We start from the raw sequence: 17,998 nt of genomic DNA on the forward strand, positions 1-17,998 counted from the left end.
CCCCATGGTCTTAATAAGGATTAGGTGCTACCTTGTTTATTCCAAGGCCCCTGTCATATCAGGAAGCTGAAATTAGCACAGTAGAAAACCCAAAGAAAAATAATACTAATGTAATATATAAAATTTGCCGGACCAGGTCCTGACCAATCTACATTTGGCAGGTTAACATATAAAATAATCAACTTATACATGTAAATCAGCTATTATAATGGAAGCATATTACATATTGCAGACCATTTAATATTATTTTACGTGATGTTACTTAGATATTTAGTAACAGACTCACTATTATTACATAAATGAATGGCCCAGTCTGCAATGATTACTTTCACTGAATACTGTAATAAAGGTTTCAGCATATTTTCCATAATGAATGTATACATTTCTGAAGTTCCACTGGGAACAAATTGTAGACAGATTTATCAAGTTATGGTTACGTTCACAACAAACAATAAAAAGTAATTTTGCAGCTTATAACCATTAGTGTTGATTGAGCTGGAATGCTCGAGTCCTCGGTACTCAAACCGAGCCTGTTGGATGCTTGGATGGGTTCAATATGATTAGCGAGCATAAAATGGAAATGAAAAGCAAACTGGAACCTTTTTCCTTTCGGAGGACGTACTCTCTCTCTGTTTGTCTCTCTCTGACTCAGAAAATTCAAGTCAGCTTCTTACGGGGACCCTAGCACTTGAGCACCACACGATACTTGGCTTAGCTCGATGGAGCACCCGGATTGAGTATCGAGAAGTTCCGAGCACGCTCGCCCATCAGTAATAACCATCTCCCCATTGAGAACACAAGGTAAACCTAATACCCACCGATATAAAGAGGTTCAGTCAATAATTGAATGTTTACGGGGACCCCCAACTCTCCTACAGATCATTATTAGGGGAGTTAAGGATCCGGCATAAGAAGGCTCACAAAATAAGGAAAAAGTTTCTGGAATCCAAGACGAGATCTGTAAATCTGTCACATATAATAAATCTTCCCTAAACCTCTCAGAAATCAGCAGTTCTAGAAGGTTTCTTCGGTAGAGGGCAGTGATGGATCGTTCGCACATGATCCAGCACAAATAGTCGGCTACGTTTTGTGAACGATGGGAGCCGGCATCACTGGGTGTATAATAACGGTGTTTGTTTACCGATACAACCGAAATTCTGCCTACCTGCATGAATTTTTTAGGCTGGGTGGGGAGAGTTTCGGTGGTATTGGCAAGCAGAGGAATGCAGTGATTGGGATGCAGTGATTTTACCATAAATATGGGTTCACCTGCGTGTGAACACATATTTAATGGGGATCCATTTGGGATCAAAAAGAGCCAGCACTTTTTGGTAATTGGAGCCAGTGGCGTAACTACAAAGTTAGGGGCCCCGGTGCGAACTTCCAAATGGGGCCCCCCCCTGCAGCCCTGCCATACAACTCAATGTAACCCCCATAGAATAATGGCCACACATGATGCTCAATACTGTATAACGGCCACCACACATGATGCTCCATACTGTATAATGGCCACACATGATGCTGCATACTGTATAATGGCCACACATGATGCTCCATAGTGTATAATGGCCACACATGATGCTCCATAGTGTATAATGGCCACACATTGCTCCATACTGTATAATGGCCAGACAGTGCTCCATACTGTATAATGACCACCCACACATAGTGCTCCATAGTGTATAACGGCCACACAGTTCTCCATACTGTATAATGATCCCACATAATGCTCAATACTGTATAATGACCACAAATGATGCTCCATACTGTATAACGGCCACACATGATGCTCAATACTGTATAATGACCCCCCTCCTGTATGCATGGCTCATCTCCCTCCTATCCCATATACATAGCTCATATTACCCCTCCTGCATGCATGACTCATATCTCCCCATGTATGCATGGCTCATATTCCCCCCCTGTATGCATGGCTCATATTCCGCCCCTGTATGCATGGCTTATATTCCCCCCTGTATGCATGGCTCATATTCCCCCCCCCCTGTATGCATGGCTTATATTCCCCCCTGCATGGCTTATATTCCCCCCTGCATGGCTCATATTCCCCCCTGCATGGCTCATATTCCCCCCTGCATGGCTCATATTCCCCCCTGCATGGCTTATATTCCCCCCTGCATGGCTTATATTCCCCCCTGCATGGCTCATATCCCCCCCTGCATGGCTCATATTCCCCCCTGCATGGCTCATATCCCCCCCTGCATGGCTTATATTCCCCCCTGCATGGCTTATATTCCGCCCTGTATGCAGGCTTATCTCTCCGCTCCTGCTCGGCGCGCCGGCTTATGTCCTCCTTCATCCCCCGTCCCCCCGGCCCTCATACTCACCTGTCCTACTGCACGGCCGTGCCGACATCCCTCGCGCTCTGTCCCGACTCCAGGCGGCGGCGCCGGTGCAGCACCTTCTTCCTGCTTGAGCGGTCATGTGACACCGTTCATTAAGATCATGAATATGCGCATATTCATGATCTTAATGAGCGGTGTCACGTGAACGCTCAAGCAGGAACGAGCTGCAGTGCAGACGCCGAGACCATCGCTGGAGCAGGGTGAGTATTCAAGGCAGCGGCGGCGGCGGGGGGGGGGGGGGCCCTGGAGCGGGGGGAGGCACTGCCAGTCCAAGCCTACCTGCCGGGCCCGGGCCCCTGACCCGCCGGGCCCGGTCGCACTGGCGACCGCTGCGACCGCGGTAGTTACGCCACTGATTGGAGCCCAATGATCCAGTTTCTCCGAAAAGACTGAAGACTGGACTATCCAGTCTTTTTGGTGAACTGGATCATTTGGCTCCAATTACCAAAAAGTGCTGGCTCTTTTTGATCCCAAATAGATCCCCATTAAATATGTGTTCACACGCAGCTGAAGGGGTGTTTGAAAGAAACGTTGTGGGAGCATGGAAGAACCATAGGGATGGTGCCGTCTACAATGGGAAAATTTCCATCCATTTTCTGGACAGCACGGTGGCTCAGTGGATAGCATTGCAGTGTTGGCATCCTGGGTTCAAATCCCACCAAGGACAACATCTGCAAGGAGTTGGTATGTTCTCCCCGTGTTTGCGAGGGTTTCCTCCGGGTAATCTGGTTTCCTCCCACATTCCAAAGACATACTGATAGGGAATTTAGATTGTGAGCCCCATCGGAGACAGCGAAGATAATGTCTGTAAAGCGCTGCGGAATATGTTAGCGCTATATAAAAATGAAGATTATTATAATTTGCTTTACGCGTCTCATACTCTATTTTTCCAGAAGGCTGGTCAAAAAGTTGGAAAGTATGGGGCAAATATTGGTTAAATAAATTAAAAAGAGGCTACAAAATACATATAGAAGCTGGGGAGAAGCTGTTAATTGGTAAAATAACGCTACCTAGGCCTACTATGCCATCATACACACCAAGTGGTTATATTACCTTAAAAATAATATAATCTATTAAAAATGAAAGCAAATACAATTGAGAAATTAGATCTAGATGGTAAAATTGTGAAATGGAGCTAAAACCTAACATTAATAAACACTGAATAAAGAGTGAGTTCCATATACCTACAGAGACTGTAAAAAATAAAAACTGTTATAATAAGTCATATTCACAGTCTTAAAATTCCAGCATCATTTCCTCAGGCGTAAGGCTAGACCCTAGGAGAATAGTTTACATACTTCAACCCATTTCATACCGCATTTATTCATCATCAGAACTTAAATGTGCCGGATGTTATAAATATTTCACATGCAATAGATGTTACCTGAATATCAATTATATTTCTATTTTCTGTAATAAATATTTGTCAGATGCAATAAGAGATAATCACGCAGTGATATTGATAAACGCAGGTCTAGGGGACATTTTTATAGCTCAGGGACAGGAAATCTTAGGTAGAACACTGCAGGTTATAAATTAGCTTTATACATTCTTACCAGAACCAGAAAGAGGAGTAGGCAGTATAGGCAGCAGCCTAAGGCGGCAATGAGGCCTTGATTTATGGTGAAAGAATAAAAAGAATGCTAGGCACTGGAGGGGAAGGTTTACTATCATGCTAAAGTTACGGAGCCAAGGATATTTGAGATTTGGAAACCCTCATAGGAACTACAAAGGACTGGCCACTTACTAATAAGATGTAATAGTTTCCACTTGGTGTTAATACTGCTGTTCTCCTGAATCTGGAGTAGATTTTCTTTTCTTCCTGCTTCTCTCCATTCCTGAGATCTGGCCCGCTTTTCCCTGTATACAAATCTAGTCTTGTTACCAAGGGGGTGTGGTCATCAAGAATACACCCACATAGAATAGTTGATGGTCACGCCCACTTGGATGAAACAGACTATAGGAAAGAGAGGGTCATATCTCAGGAACTGATAGACATAGAAACAAAAGAAAAATAATGACGGATTCAGGAGAACACGCTGCATTTACACAAGGGGAAAAAGAATCACATTTATCAAAAGTGACAGGTCCTTTTTAAGAAAACTATTATTATCTCCATACAATTTGTGAACCCTTGCGATGCTTTGATTTAGGTAATTACTGAACTTTGTGATCTCAAGAAATGACTTGCCAGGTCTAATTGAATAGCGTCCGAAAACCTCTATATAAATAGGGGTCATCCGACCTTGAAAAATGTGCAAGCAGCTCAAGGTCACGCAGGCATAAAACATAGAATCACCGAAGATCCATTGACTCGTTGTCGGTGGGGACCACAATACTTGTCACAGATCAGCTTTGTATATATCCCTGCAGTGCTCACTCCTATAGCAATGTGTCACAATATGGAGCATTGCGGCTTAAAAGTCTCCTCACCTTGGCATGTCAGGCTTGACATGTCACTCTTCACAAAGAGAAACGTTACCCCTTGAATGTGTGATTGAAACTCCATGATATATATGTATAGTATAGTATATATGTATATATACCAACCTATTCTTATGAGCTGAGCTTTGCATTGCCATACAATGTCAGCACATCACCGCTGACCAGAGACTCTGTGTCTTTAAAACTTATACTGATCTCTAATGAGCGATGAATATAAGTGAAACAGACACAGAGTCCTGCAAAGAACCTGACAGTCGGGAGCTGTCAATGGCCATAACTGGTCCCTGCACCACAAATACAAGGATGGCGTGTAACGTATGGACATTCAGTGACATTCAGATCCAATTATCCCTTATAAAAAAACACCACTAGTAATAATGATAAATGCTTCTTGTTTAAAGCGTAACATGGCATAGCAGATGGAAAACATGAGAGGTACGACTAAAGGGGACTGCCCGGAGATTTCTGGTGGAGGTCCCAGGATCAAACATCCGAAGTCTAATATAAATAGTGTCCTGATTTGACCCTATAGCTCGATGTACACTTCAGTACGAGCGCAGAGAACATATGACGACAATTAAATAAACAGCAAATTTGTGAGACTGGACTCTACAAACCATTAACTATACAGACAGTATACAGCAGTAATAGATGGATGGATAATAGATAGATAATAGATAATTAGATGATAGATAATAGATAGATAGATAATAGATAGAAGATAGATAAATAGATGTATAATAGATATATAGGAGATAGATATATAGATAGATAATAGATAGAAGATAGATAGATAATATACTGTATAGATAATATATAATAGATAGATAGGACATAGATAGATACAGTAGATAGATAGATAGATAATAGATAGATGATACATACATAAATAGATAATAGATAGATCCTGCTGTTCACATGTTCGTGCTTTTCTTCTTGCAGACTAATGTTTTTCTTAAACTTTTTTTTAACTTTTCACTTACTTTTTAGTCCCTCTTTGAATCTGATTTGATCAATTTTACTAAATGCTGCCAGAGCTCAGTACAGCAGCACATAGTAAAAATCACAATCGGTTATGAAACTCAGCCACTGCGGCACAAACATGGTAGTGACAGGGGGTCCTTCAGTAGGACCCCAACAGTTATGTCATCCCAATGGCACACTTTGTGTGGAGGAGACAATGAGAGCTGAAACGGGCGCTCCACCATCACCGAACCGCATACATGCTGCTGCTAGACATGGAATCAGCATGTAAGCGGTTGTCCAGCAGTGATCGGAGCTCTGACTGCTGCTGGTCGCATTTCACGCTGACTGTATAACACAGCCGGCACCTGCACTGACTTGTGACATACCTGTACCTCTATGATGCTAGCCATAGGACACTCCAGAAAATCCCACACCCCCATACTAATTTACCAGTAATTGGTAGCTAACAGTGGCCCCTTTTCCTGCAGGGCCCCTATGTAGCTGCACCATTTGCACATATGATGTGTCCGCCTCTGCTAACAGGGTATTGGAAAAAGGGTTTTCCAGTCCCAACAACTCATTTAAGTTCCATTTTTTTTTTTTGCATTACAGACAGTGGAAATTGTGAGCAGGAAGCATTTAGTTGGCTTTTTATAGCCTTCTCCTACTTTATGAGAGTCAATTATCTTTATTTTCTGCAGTCAGCTGCTCAGAGAGCTCAGGACTGTGGAGTGCAGGCAGAAAACCAGGAGACGCCTCGGGGTCACTTCATTCAGGTTCTGGAATTGTTTCCTGGCGAATCTCGTTCTGAGACCTAACACCCGAGTATTAGTGGAAAAGGTGCGATCCTTCCGCACGCACCGATCGTGCGTAATATCAGTGCATGGACAGCCATTGTACACGACGTATGCCTAGGGGTTTTATTTCTGCATGCAAAAAAAAAACGGACCATTTTTCATCACCGACTTTATTTGTTGGGGTCGGTATGTCCATTTATACCACCAGTGCGGTATCTGTTTTTTTTTTGTCATTTACAAAATAAAATAATTATTTCCAAGTATCTCCTCCTACCCATTAAACAGTAAAAACAAACATGTAAATGGCATCCATGTGCTATCTATCTATTTCAAGGACCCAGCGAGTTTTGGTTTACTATTTTGTAGACTATTGGGCGCAAAAAAAAAGATGTGAACACGTCCATAGACTGTAATACGTACACGTTCTATGCATAAAAAACACAAATTAGTTACATATGTGATAAATGGATGTCTGAATGAAAATGAAGAAAAAAATGTCAGGTCATTAAGGCCCTTTCAGGTGTGGTCAATGATAAACAGGTTCCTGAGAGTTATTTGTGTTAACGACAGAAAATGTGATTTGATTTGGGGCGCCTACACTTTTGCAAGGCTGCAGTGTTTTTGTGAGCATTCCCTTTTTTCTGCAGTGGCATTACTGAGGTTACAATACCAGACGTGTGTGTGCGACTGATGCCAACAGCCCGTCCAATACTACTGCTTTTTTTTTTTTTACGAGCGGTCAATATTAAGCGTCATGTCCCTTTAACAGGCACATGACGGGCCGGGATGTTTACATTCGCTTTGGAACTGAAAGTCTTTGTTTTCCGTGTTTTGTAATGTTTAAGTTCTCTTTTGGAGGAAGAAAAAAAAAATAGAACATTTGTTTTTTCTCCAAATATAAACTCATCAGAAAACAGAAGTTGTTAGCCATGGTCACAAGTGATATGGGAGGTCATAGTTTGTAGGTCTGGTCCAGATTAAAGGGAACCTGTCACCTGAATTTGGCGGGACTGGTTTTGGGTCATATGGGCGGAGTTTTCGGGTGTTTGATTCACCCTTTCCTTACCCGCTGGCTGCATGCTTGCTGCAATATTGGATTGAAGTTCATTGTCTGTCCTCCATAGTACATGCCTGCACAAGGCAAGATTGCTTTGCGCAGGCGTGTACTATGGAGGACAGAGAATGAACTTCAATCCAATATTGCAGCCAGCATGCAGCCAGCAGGTAAAGAAAGGGTGAATCAAACACCGGAAAACTCCGCCCATATGACCCAAAACCAGTCCCGCCAAATTCAGGTGACAGAGTCCCTTTAAGGCTATGTGCCCACGTTGCAGAATTTTCCTGATCAAAACCGGACTCCATTGGCAGGAAATCCGCTTCCTTTTTTTTTGTGTGTGTTTTTTTTGTTTTCTCACGGATTTTTAGCGTTTTTTTTCCAATGGTCGAAATACAATTCTATAGCAGCATAACTGCCGATTTTCCGCAAAATTCATGAACATCTTGCATTTTTTTTTCGGCAATGCTTTTCCGCTGCGGAAAAAAAAACGCAGCATGGGCACAAAAATTGCGGAATGCATTAAAATAATGGGATGCTTAATGTAAGCAAAAACGCTTAAAAAAACGCAAAAAAAAAAAACGCAACGTGGGCACATAGCCTAAAGGTTCACTTCTATACACTTTCTAAAAAGTAATTGTATTTTTTTGGGCGGGTATTTAGGGTGGGACTTCTGAAACCTATATATAAGCCCCCTCAATCATACTGTGGAGGTCTTGGTGACTACTAGAGTTGAGCGACCTTGACCTTTTTAGAGTCGAGCCGGGTTTTGCGAAACCCGACTATGTCCAAAGTCGGGTCGAGTGAAATCGGCCGATTATGACGTAAAGTCGGGATCGACCGAAACACGAAACCCAATGCAAGTCAATGGGGCAGCATAGTCGGCAGTGAGTGGGGGCCAGGAAAACACCTAGAGTGCCCATTTTAATGTCAAAACCATCCATTCTTCTTAATGAAGCTTGTCAAGCGTAATTTACCTTATAATAATTGGAAGGCATTTGAAATTGGGGGTCATTTGGCTAAAGTTGTGGGGGGTAGGGCTGGTTCAAGTAATTAGTGGGCCCAGGAAATCTGGACCACGTCACGGCAGTGGAGCAGGGAGAGGTAAGTATTTCAACTTTGCAAGTGCTGTGAACCTGAGCAAGCAGGGGGGGCCCACTCGTTGGCATTGGCACTGGCACAGGGCCCCTCAAAGTACAGCGGTGTGTTTGCACGGCGGGGGCGCCTCCCACCGGCAGCAACACTTTTGCGTACTATGAGAGGCCCTGTGCCAGTGACGTCGCCAACTAGTATTCCTCCCCCCACCTGATGAAGGAACCTGCACTTTCATCTGCACCTTCCTCTTTGTCCCCGTGTAAGGTGGTATGGTATGCGGGAAGAGCAACCTGACTTTCAGCAGGGTCACAATGTTGTTGTGTAGCGTGCACGGGGAATGTTGCGTTATGGGTCAATGTACCAGCAGACTCATCTATCACTGGCTGGGCAATGGGCACGATGAAGTGGAAACACAGATATAGGCCCAAAGAAGAAAGTGGGCTAAATGCAGTTCAAAATTGGTAACACAGGAATAACCAGGGGGCATTGCAGTGGAGGACAACTGGAATGAGAGGCTGACACAGAGAGTAGGGCCAAATCAGTAAGTAGTCGAAATGCAGTTCAAAATTGGCAACCGTAGTAAACAGGCGGCACAGCTTTGTTCAGTGGAGGAGAACAGCAAGGAGTGGCAGACACCGATAGTAGGCCCCAAACCAACTAGTACGCCAAATGCAGTTGTTCCATTTAACCACAATTTAATGAGAGCCTGAAGATAGAAGCTCAGGAAAGGCAACCTGGGGAACACCTTGGAGTGTAACACACCATCTCTCTCCACCCCATACCCATTTTGTATGGCCTAATGCAGTGTACTTTTCTACAACTACTAAACGAGAGTCGGAAGACCGAAGCAATGGCAAGGAAACCTGGGGAACACCTTAGAGTGTAACACACCCTCTCTCTACACCCCATACCCAATTTGAAGGCCTAATGCAGCGTAGTTTCCAACAACTACTAAACGAGAGCCGGAAGATCGAAGCTCAGGAAAGGCAACCTGGGGAACACCTTGGAGTGTAACAAACCCTCTCTCTACACCCCATACCCAATTTGTAGGCCTAATGCAGCGTAGTTTCCGACAACTACTAAACGAGAGCCGGAATATCGAAGCTCAGGAAAGGCAACCTGGGGAACACCTTGGAGTGTAACACACCCTCTCTCTACACCCCATACCCAATTTGAAGGCCTAATGCAGTGTAGTTTCCAAGAACTACTAAACGAGAGCCGGAAGATCGAAGCTCAGGAAAGGCAACCTGGGGAACACCTTGGAGTGTAACACAACGTCTCTCTACACGACGGAAGGGCTGATTCTTAGGAAGGAAGGCTGTTGGAAATAAGCATTGCGCGTCCGAGGGTGATTAGATTCTTATTAGGTATATACTCACCCTCGGACGCGCCCTGCTTCTTTATTTGGAATGAATGTTTATTTGCAATGTGGTGTTGACTTTCTCTATTATTTTGGTAATTAATGATTTTATTATTTTCATTATTTTGCATCTTCTCGGCAATAATATAAAGAAGACGCGACAGGACAACACTCGGTGGATGCCATATGTGTGTTTTCAATTTAAAAAAACTTTCAGTTAACTACTTGCAGGAGAAAGTAATTGTAGCTGGTGGCCATTTTTAGTACTGTACCAGATTTTAGTTGTGTGTTTGTTTTTAATGTTAAAATGTCTGCATTTGATATCTCACCAGTATTTTCTTTTTTATAAGCAAAATACTTATTTTTATATTTTCTGATGTTGGTTCCAGGGGTACACGGCCAGCAGTGCCCTGGTCAGTGTAGTAGTAGTTGAAAGAATGGACCGCAGACAGGCATCGAAGGCCTAAAATAAAAACACATGGCTGTAGGCAATTTTAAATTGGTTCCAGGGGTACACGGACAGCAGTGGTGTGGTCAGTGGAGGCCTAGTGGAAGGAGTGACCGCAGACAGGCATCGAAGGCCTAAAATAATAACACATGGCTGTAGGCAATTTTAAATTGGTTCCAGGGGTACACGGGCAGCAGTGACCTGGTCAGTGTAGTAGTAGTTGAAAGAATGGACCGCAGACAGGCATCGAAGGCCTAAAATAAAAAAATTGGGCTGGCTGTAGGCACTTTTAAATTGGTTCCAGGGGTACACGGGCAGCAGTGGTGTGGTCAGTGGAGGCCTAGTGGAAGGAGTGACCGCAGACAGGCATCGAAGGCCTAAAATAATAACACATGGCTGTAGGCAATTTTAAATTGGTTCCAGGGGTACACGGACAGCAGTGGTGTGGTCAGTGGAGGCCTAGTGGAAGGAGTGACCGCAGACAGGCTTCCAAGGCCTAACATAACAAAATTGGGCTGACTGTAGGCACTTTTAAATTGGTTCCAGGGTAACACGGCCAGCAGTGCCCTGGTCAGTGTAGTAGTAGTTGAAAGAATGGACCGCAGACAGGCATCGAAGGCCTAAAATAAAAACACATGGCTGTAGGCAATTTTAAATTGGTTCCAGGGGTACACGGACAGCAGTGGTGTGGTCAGTGGAGGCCTAGTGGAAGGAGTGACCGCAGACAGGCATCGAAGGCCTAAAATAATAACACATGGCTGTAGGCAATTTTAAATTGGTTCCAGGGGTACACGGGCAGCAGTGACCTGGTCAGTGTAGTAGTAGTTGAAAGAATGGACCGCAGACAGGCATCGAAGGCCTAAAATAAAAAAATTGGGCTGGCTGTAGGCAATTTTAAATTGGTTCCAGGGGTACACGGGCAGCAGTGGTGTGGTCAGTGGAGGCCTAGTGGAAGGAGTGACCGCAGACAGGCATCGAAGGCCTAAAATAATAACACATGGCTGTAGGCAATTTTAAATTGGTTCCAGGGGTACACGGGCAGCAGTGACCTGGTCAGTGTAGTAGTAGTTGAAAGAATGGACCGCAGACAGGCATCGAAGGCCTAAAATAAAAAAATTGGGCTGGCTGTAGGCAATTTTAAATTGGTTCCAGGGGTACACGGGCAGCAGTGGTGTGGTCAGTGGAGGCCTAGTGGAAGGAGTGACCGCAGACAGGCATCGAAGGCCTAAAATAATAACACATGGCTGTAGGCAATTTTAAATTGGTTCCAGGGGTACACGGGCAGCAGTGACCTGGTCAGTGTAGTAGTAGTTGAAAGAATGGACCACAGACAGGCATCAAAGGCCTAAAATAAAAAAATTGGGCTGGCTGTAGGCAATTTTAAATTGGTTCCAGGGGTACACGGACAGCAGTGGTGTGGTCAGTGGAGGCCTAGTGGAAGGAGTGACCGCAGACAGGCATCGAAGGCCTAAAATAATAACACATGGCTGTAGGCAATTTTAAATTGGTTCCAGGGGTACACGGGCAGCAGTGACCTGGTCAGTGTAGTAGTAGTTGAAAGAATGGACCGCAGACAGGCATCGAAGGCCTAAAATAAAAAAATTGGGCTGGCTGTAGGCAATTTTAAATTGGTTCCAGGGGTACACGGACAGCAGTGGTGTGGTCAGTGGAGGCCTAGTGGAAGGAGTGACCGCAGACAGGCATCGAAGGCCTAAAATAATAACACATGGCTGTAGGCAATTTTAAATTGGTTCCAGGGGTACACGGACAGCAGTGGTGTGGTCAGTGGAGGCCTAGTGGAAGGAGTGACCGCAGACAGGCTTCCAAGGCCTAACATAACAAACTTGGGCTGGCTGTAGGCACTTTTAAATTGGTTCCAGGGGTACACGGGCAGCAGTGGTCTGGTCAGTGGAAGTCTAGTGGAAGGAGTGACCGCAGACAGGCTTCCAAGGCCTAACATAACAAAATTGGGCTGGCTGTAGGCACTTTAAATTGGTTCCAGGGGTACATGGGCAGCAGTGTATGGTCAGTGGAAGTCTAGTGGAAGGAGTGACCGCAGACAGGCATCGAAGGCCTAAAATAATAACACATGGCTGTAGGCAATTTTAAATTGGTTCCAGGGGTACACGGACAGCAGTGGTGTGGTCAGTGGAGGCCTAGTGGAAGGAGTGACCGCAGACAGGCTTCCAAGGCCTAACATAACAAACTTGGGCTGGCTGTAGGCACTTTTAAATTGGTTCCAGGGGTACACGGGCAGCAGTGGTCTGGTCAGTGGAAGTCTAGTGGAAGGAGTGACCGCAGACAGGCTTCCAAGGCCTAACATAACAAAATTGGGCTGGCTGTAGGCACTTTAAATTGGTTCCAGGGGTACATGGGCAGCAGTGTATGGTCAGTGGAAGTCTAGTGGAAGGAGTGACGGCAGACAGTCTTCGAAGGCCTAACATAACAAAATTGGGCTGACTGTAGGCACTTTTAAATTGGTTCCAGGGTAACACGGCCAGCAGTGGCCTGGTCAGTGTAGTAGTTGTAGAAAGAAGGGACCGCAGACAGGCTTCGAAGGCCTAACATAACAAAAATGTCAAAACAATGGTATTGTCAGTGCCAGGCATTGAAGGATGTCAGCGCCTAGACTACACATTGGTGAAGCTGTGAGAGATAATTTTGCTAGTGGTAGAGCACTGTTTGAGCTGGGGGGGGGAACTGTCTTGTGGCCGGCGTTACAGGCACAGGGCCCCTCATATTACAACGGTGTGTCTGACGTTGGGTGCGCACCACCACCGCCAGAGACACTTTATTGTACTATGAGGGACCCAGTGGCAGTGCCGTCGACCAAAAGCGGCCACACCCACCTCTTCAGACAAACAGCACTCTCAAGGGTCCAAGCGCAAAGTGGCGATAGCACGGCCCCGTGTGGGGAGTTTGGCCATTTCGTGAGGTGGAAACATGTCGTATGCTGGACAATCAGGTGAAGAAAATTACGAGATTGGAAAAGTCATTCAGAATAGTCCACAGGCAAGACCTTTTCATAGGAAAGCTAGGTGTCAGCCGGGCAGGGTGGGGCAAAAGATTTTGAAATCCAGTTGTGGTTCATTTTAATGAAGGTTAGATCATCTACATTTTGGGTAGCCAGACGAGTCCTTTTTTCTGTTAGTATTGAACCTGCAGCACTGAATACTCTTTCTGATAGGACACTAGCTGCCGGGCAAGCAAGCTCCTGCAATGCATATTCTGCCAATTCTGGCCAGGTGTCTAATTTGGATGCCCAGTAATCAAATGGGAATGACGGTTGAGGGAGAACGTCGATAAGGGATGAAAAATAGTTTGTAACCATACTGGACAAATGTTGTCTCCTGTCACTTTGAATTGATGCTGCAGTACCTGTCCTGTCTGCGGTCATAGAAAAATCACTCCACAACCTGGTCAGAAAACCCCTCTGGCCAACGCCACTTCTGATTTCTGCCCCTCTAACACCTGTGGTCTGCTGGCCCCTGGAGCTCGTGTGAGAACGATCACGGGCGCTGTGTGCAGGGAATGCCAGAAGCAAACGGTCAACAAGAGTTGATTGTTTTGTTGCTAATATTAGTTCCAAGTTCTCATGTGGCATAATATTTTGCAATTTGCCTTTATAGCGAGGATCAAGGAGGCAGGCCAACCAGTAATCGTCATCGTTCATCATTTTTGTAATGCGTGTGTCCCTTTTGAGGATACGCAAGGCATAATCCGCCATGTGGGCCAAAGTTCCCGTTGTCAAATCTGCGGTTGTGCTTGGTTGAGGGGCAGTTGCAGGCAAATCTACGTCACTTGTGTCCCTCAAAAAACCAGAACCCGGCCTTGCCACGCCACCAATTTCCCGTGCCCCCGGGAAAGCTTCCTCATTAAAAATATACTCATCCCCATCATCCTCCTCATCCTCCACCTCCTCTTCGCCCGGTACCTCGTCATGTACACTGCCCTGACCAGACAATCGCTGACTGTCATCAAGGCTTTCCTCTTCCTCTGGTGCAGACGCCTGATCCTTTATGTGCGTCAAACTTTGCATCAGCAGACGCATTAGGGGGATGCTCATGCTTATTATGGCGTTGTCTGCACTAACCAGCCGTGTGCATTCCTCAAAACACTGAAGGACTTGACACATGTCTTGAATCTTCGACCACTGCACACCTGACAACTCCATGTCTGCCATCCTACTGCCTGCCCGTGTATGTGTATCCTCCCACAAAAACATAACAGCCCGCCTCTGTTCGCACAGTCTCTGAAGCATGTGCAGTGTTGAGTTCCACCTTGTTGCAACGTCTATGATTAGGCGATGCTGGGGAAGGTTCAAAGAACGCTGATAGGTCTGCATACGGCTGGAGTGTACAGGCGAACGGCGGATATGTGCGCAAAGTCCACGCACTTTGAGGAGCAGGTCGGATAACCCCGGATAACTTTTCAGGAAGCACTGCACCACCAGGTTTAAGGTGTGAGCCAGGCAAGGAATGTGTTTCAGTTGGGAAAGGGAGATGGCAGCCATGAAATTCCTTCCGTTATCACTCACTACCTTGCCTGCCTCAAGATCTACAGTGCCCAGCCACGACTGCGTTTCTTGCTGCAAGAACTCGGACAGAACTTCCGCGGTGTGTCTATTGTCGCCCAAACACTTCATAGCCAATACAGCCTGCTGACGTATGCCAGTAGCTGCCCCATAATGGGAGACCTGGTGTGCAACAGTGGCAGGTGCGGATGGAGTGTTTGTGCGACTGCGGTCTGTGGACGAGCTCTTGCTTCTGCAGGAGGACGAGGAGGAGGAGGAGGAGGGGGTGCGAACGGCTACAGACAACTGTTTACTAGACCGTGGGCTAGGCAGAACTGTCCCAAACTTGCTGTCCCCTGTGGACCCTGAATCCACCACATTTACCCAGTGTGCCGTGATGGACACGTAACGTCCCTGGCCATGCCTACTGGTCCATGCATCTGTTGTCAGGTGCACCTTTGTGCTCACAGATTGCCTGAGTGCATGGACGATGCGCTCTTTAACATGCTGGTGGAGGGCTGGGATGGCTTTTCTGGAAAAAAAGTGTCGACTGGGTAGCTCGTAGCGTGGTACAGCGTAGTCCATCAGGTCTTTGAAAGCTTCGCTTTCAACTAACCGGTAGGGCATCATCTCTAACGAGATTAGTCTAGCTATGTGGGCGTTCAAACCCTGTGTACGCGGATGCGAGGCTAAGTATTTCCTTTTTCTAACCATAGTCTCATGTAGGGTGAGCTGGACTGGAGAGCTGGAGATCGTGGAACTAGCGGGGGTGCCGGTGGACATGGCAGACTGAGAGACGGTGGGAGATGGTATTGTTGCCGCCGGTGCCCTAGATGCAGTGTTTCCTACTACGAAACTGGTGATTCCCTGACCCTGACTGCTTTGGCCTGGCAAAGATACCTGCACAGATACAGCAGGTGGTGCGCTAAATGGTGGTCCTACACTGCCGGAAGGGATGTTGCGTTGATGACTAGCTTCATTGGCCGAGGGTGCAACAACCTTAAGGGACGTTTGGTAGTTAGTCCAAGCTTTCAAATGCATGGTGGTTAAATGTCTATGCATGCAACTAGTATTGAGACTTTTCAGATTCTGACCTCTGCTTAAGGAAGTAGAACATTTTTGACAGATGACTTTGCGCTGATCAATTGGATGTTGTTTAAAAAAATGCCAGACTGCACTCTTTCTAGCATCGGATACCTTTTCAGGCATTGCAGACTGAGCTTTAACCGGATGGCCACGCTGTCCTCCACCAGGTTTTGGCTTTGCCACGCGTTTTGGGCAAGATACGGGCCCGGCAGATGGAACCTGTGGCGATGTTGATGCCTGCTGCGGCCCCTCCTCCTCCTCTGCTTCAGAACTGCTGCCGCCTGCACCCTGTTCCCCCAATGGCTGCCAATCGGGGTCAAGAACTGGGTCATCTAATAACTCTTCTTGTACCTCCTGCGCAACTTCGTCTGTGTCACCGTGTCGTTCGGTGGTATAGCGTTCGTGATGGGGCAACATAGTCTCATCAGGGTCTGATTCTTGATCAGCACCCTGCGAGGGCAATGTTGTGGTCTGAGTCAAAGGACCAGCATAGTAGTCTGGCTGTGGCTGTGCGTCAGTGCACTCCATGTCAGATTCAATTTGTAATGGGCATGGACTGTTAACTGCTTCACTTTCTAAGCCAGGGACGGTATGTGTAAAGAGCTCCATGGAGTAACCCGTTGTGTCGCCTGCTGCATTCTTCTCTGTTGTTGTTTTTGCTGAAGAGGACAAGGAAGTGACTTGTCCCTGACCGTGAACATCCACTAACGACGCGCTGCTTTTACTTTTACCAGTTTCACGAGATGAGGCAAAAGAGCTAGAGGCTGAGTCAGCAAGATAAGCCAAAACTTGCTCTTGCTGCTCCGGCTTTAAAAGCGGTTTTCCTAATCCCAGAAAAGGGAGCGTTCGAGGCCTTGTGTAGCCGGACGACGAACCTGGCTCCACAGCTCCAGACTTAGGTGCAATATTTTTTCCCCCACGACCACCTGATGCTCCACCACTACCACTACCCTCATTACCAGCTGACAATGAACGCCCCCGGCCACGACCTCTTCCACTAGACTTCCTCATTGTTTTAAAAACGTAACCAAACTAACGTTATTTGTTGCAGTCACACAACTTACACGGTGAGCTATAACTTCAGTATGATTTAGCTACCCCTTTACAGGTTGGTGAGACCACAGCGAAAATCAGGCCCAATGTTACACACTCTTTTTTTGGTGGCTGCAAATTAGAGAGATGCCCCACACGCAGGACTGTCACTGAAGCACAAATGTTAATATTAATGTCACACTATTATTTTTTTTTTATTTTTATTTTTTTCAGGAACACTTTAGAAACCCCCCCCAAAAAAAAAAAAAGATTTTTGCAGGGAGAATTTAGAAAACAAATGTAACAAACTATATGCTTTCTATGGGCCACTGAGTGAGAGATGACGCACACAGGAATCAGGAGTGGCACACAAGCCCAGAGGCCAATATTTTTCTACCAATGATTGATGGAGTTATTTTCTCTGGTAGATTTTGGAACCCAAATCAAGGAAAAAAAATGTAGGCTTTCTATGGACCACAATTGGAGAGAGAGAGAGAGAGAGAGAGAGATGGCACACCCAGGAGTCAAGACTGGCACACAAGCAGAAAGGCCAATATTAATCTCCCACTGTTTTTGTTTTTTTTTTTTTTTTTTCAGGGAGACTTTAGAAAAAAAAATAATAAAAAAAATATGATTTTATCAGGAAGAATTTAGAAACCAAATAAAATAAAATGATTTTTTCAGGGAGAATTTATAAAACAAATAAAAACAAAAATAGGCGTTCTATGGCCCACTGACTGAGAGATGACGCACACAGGAGTCAGGAGTGGCACACAAACCCAGAGGCCAATATTTTTCTACCAATGATTGATGTAGTTATTTTCTCTGGTAGATTTTAG

At 45.6% G+C, this 17,998-nt stretch overlaps 1 long non-coding RNA gene across 1 annotated transcript in view; it reads left to right on the plus strand.

Annotated features, from left to right (window-relative positions):
* LOC138681209 (uncharacterized) overlaps positions 1 to 17,998 on the plus strand; it is a 110,604-nt gene that overhangs the window by 34,489 nt on the left and 58,117 nt on the right. The window lies entirely within an intron of this gene.

Source organism: Ranitomeya imitator, chromosome 5 (assembly GCF_032444005.1).
Source record: "Ranitomeya imitator isolate aRanImi1 chromosome 5, aRanImi1.pri, whole genome shotgun sequence".
Taxonomy (NCBI): domain Eukaryota; kingdom Metazoa; phylum Chordata; class Amphibia; order Anura; family Dendrobatidae; genus Ranitomeya; species Ranitomeya imitator.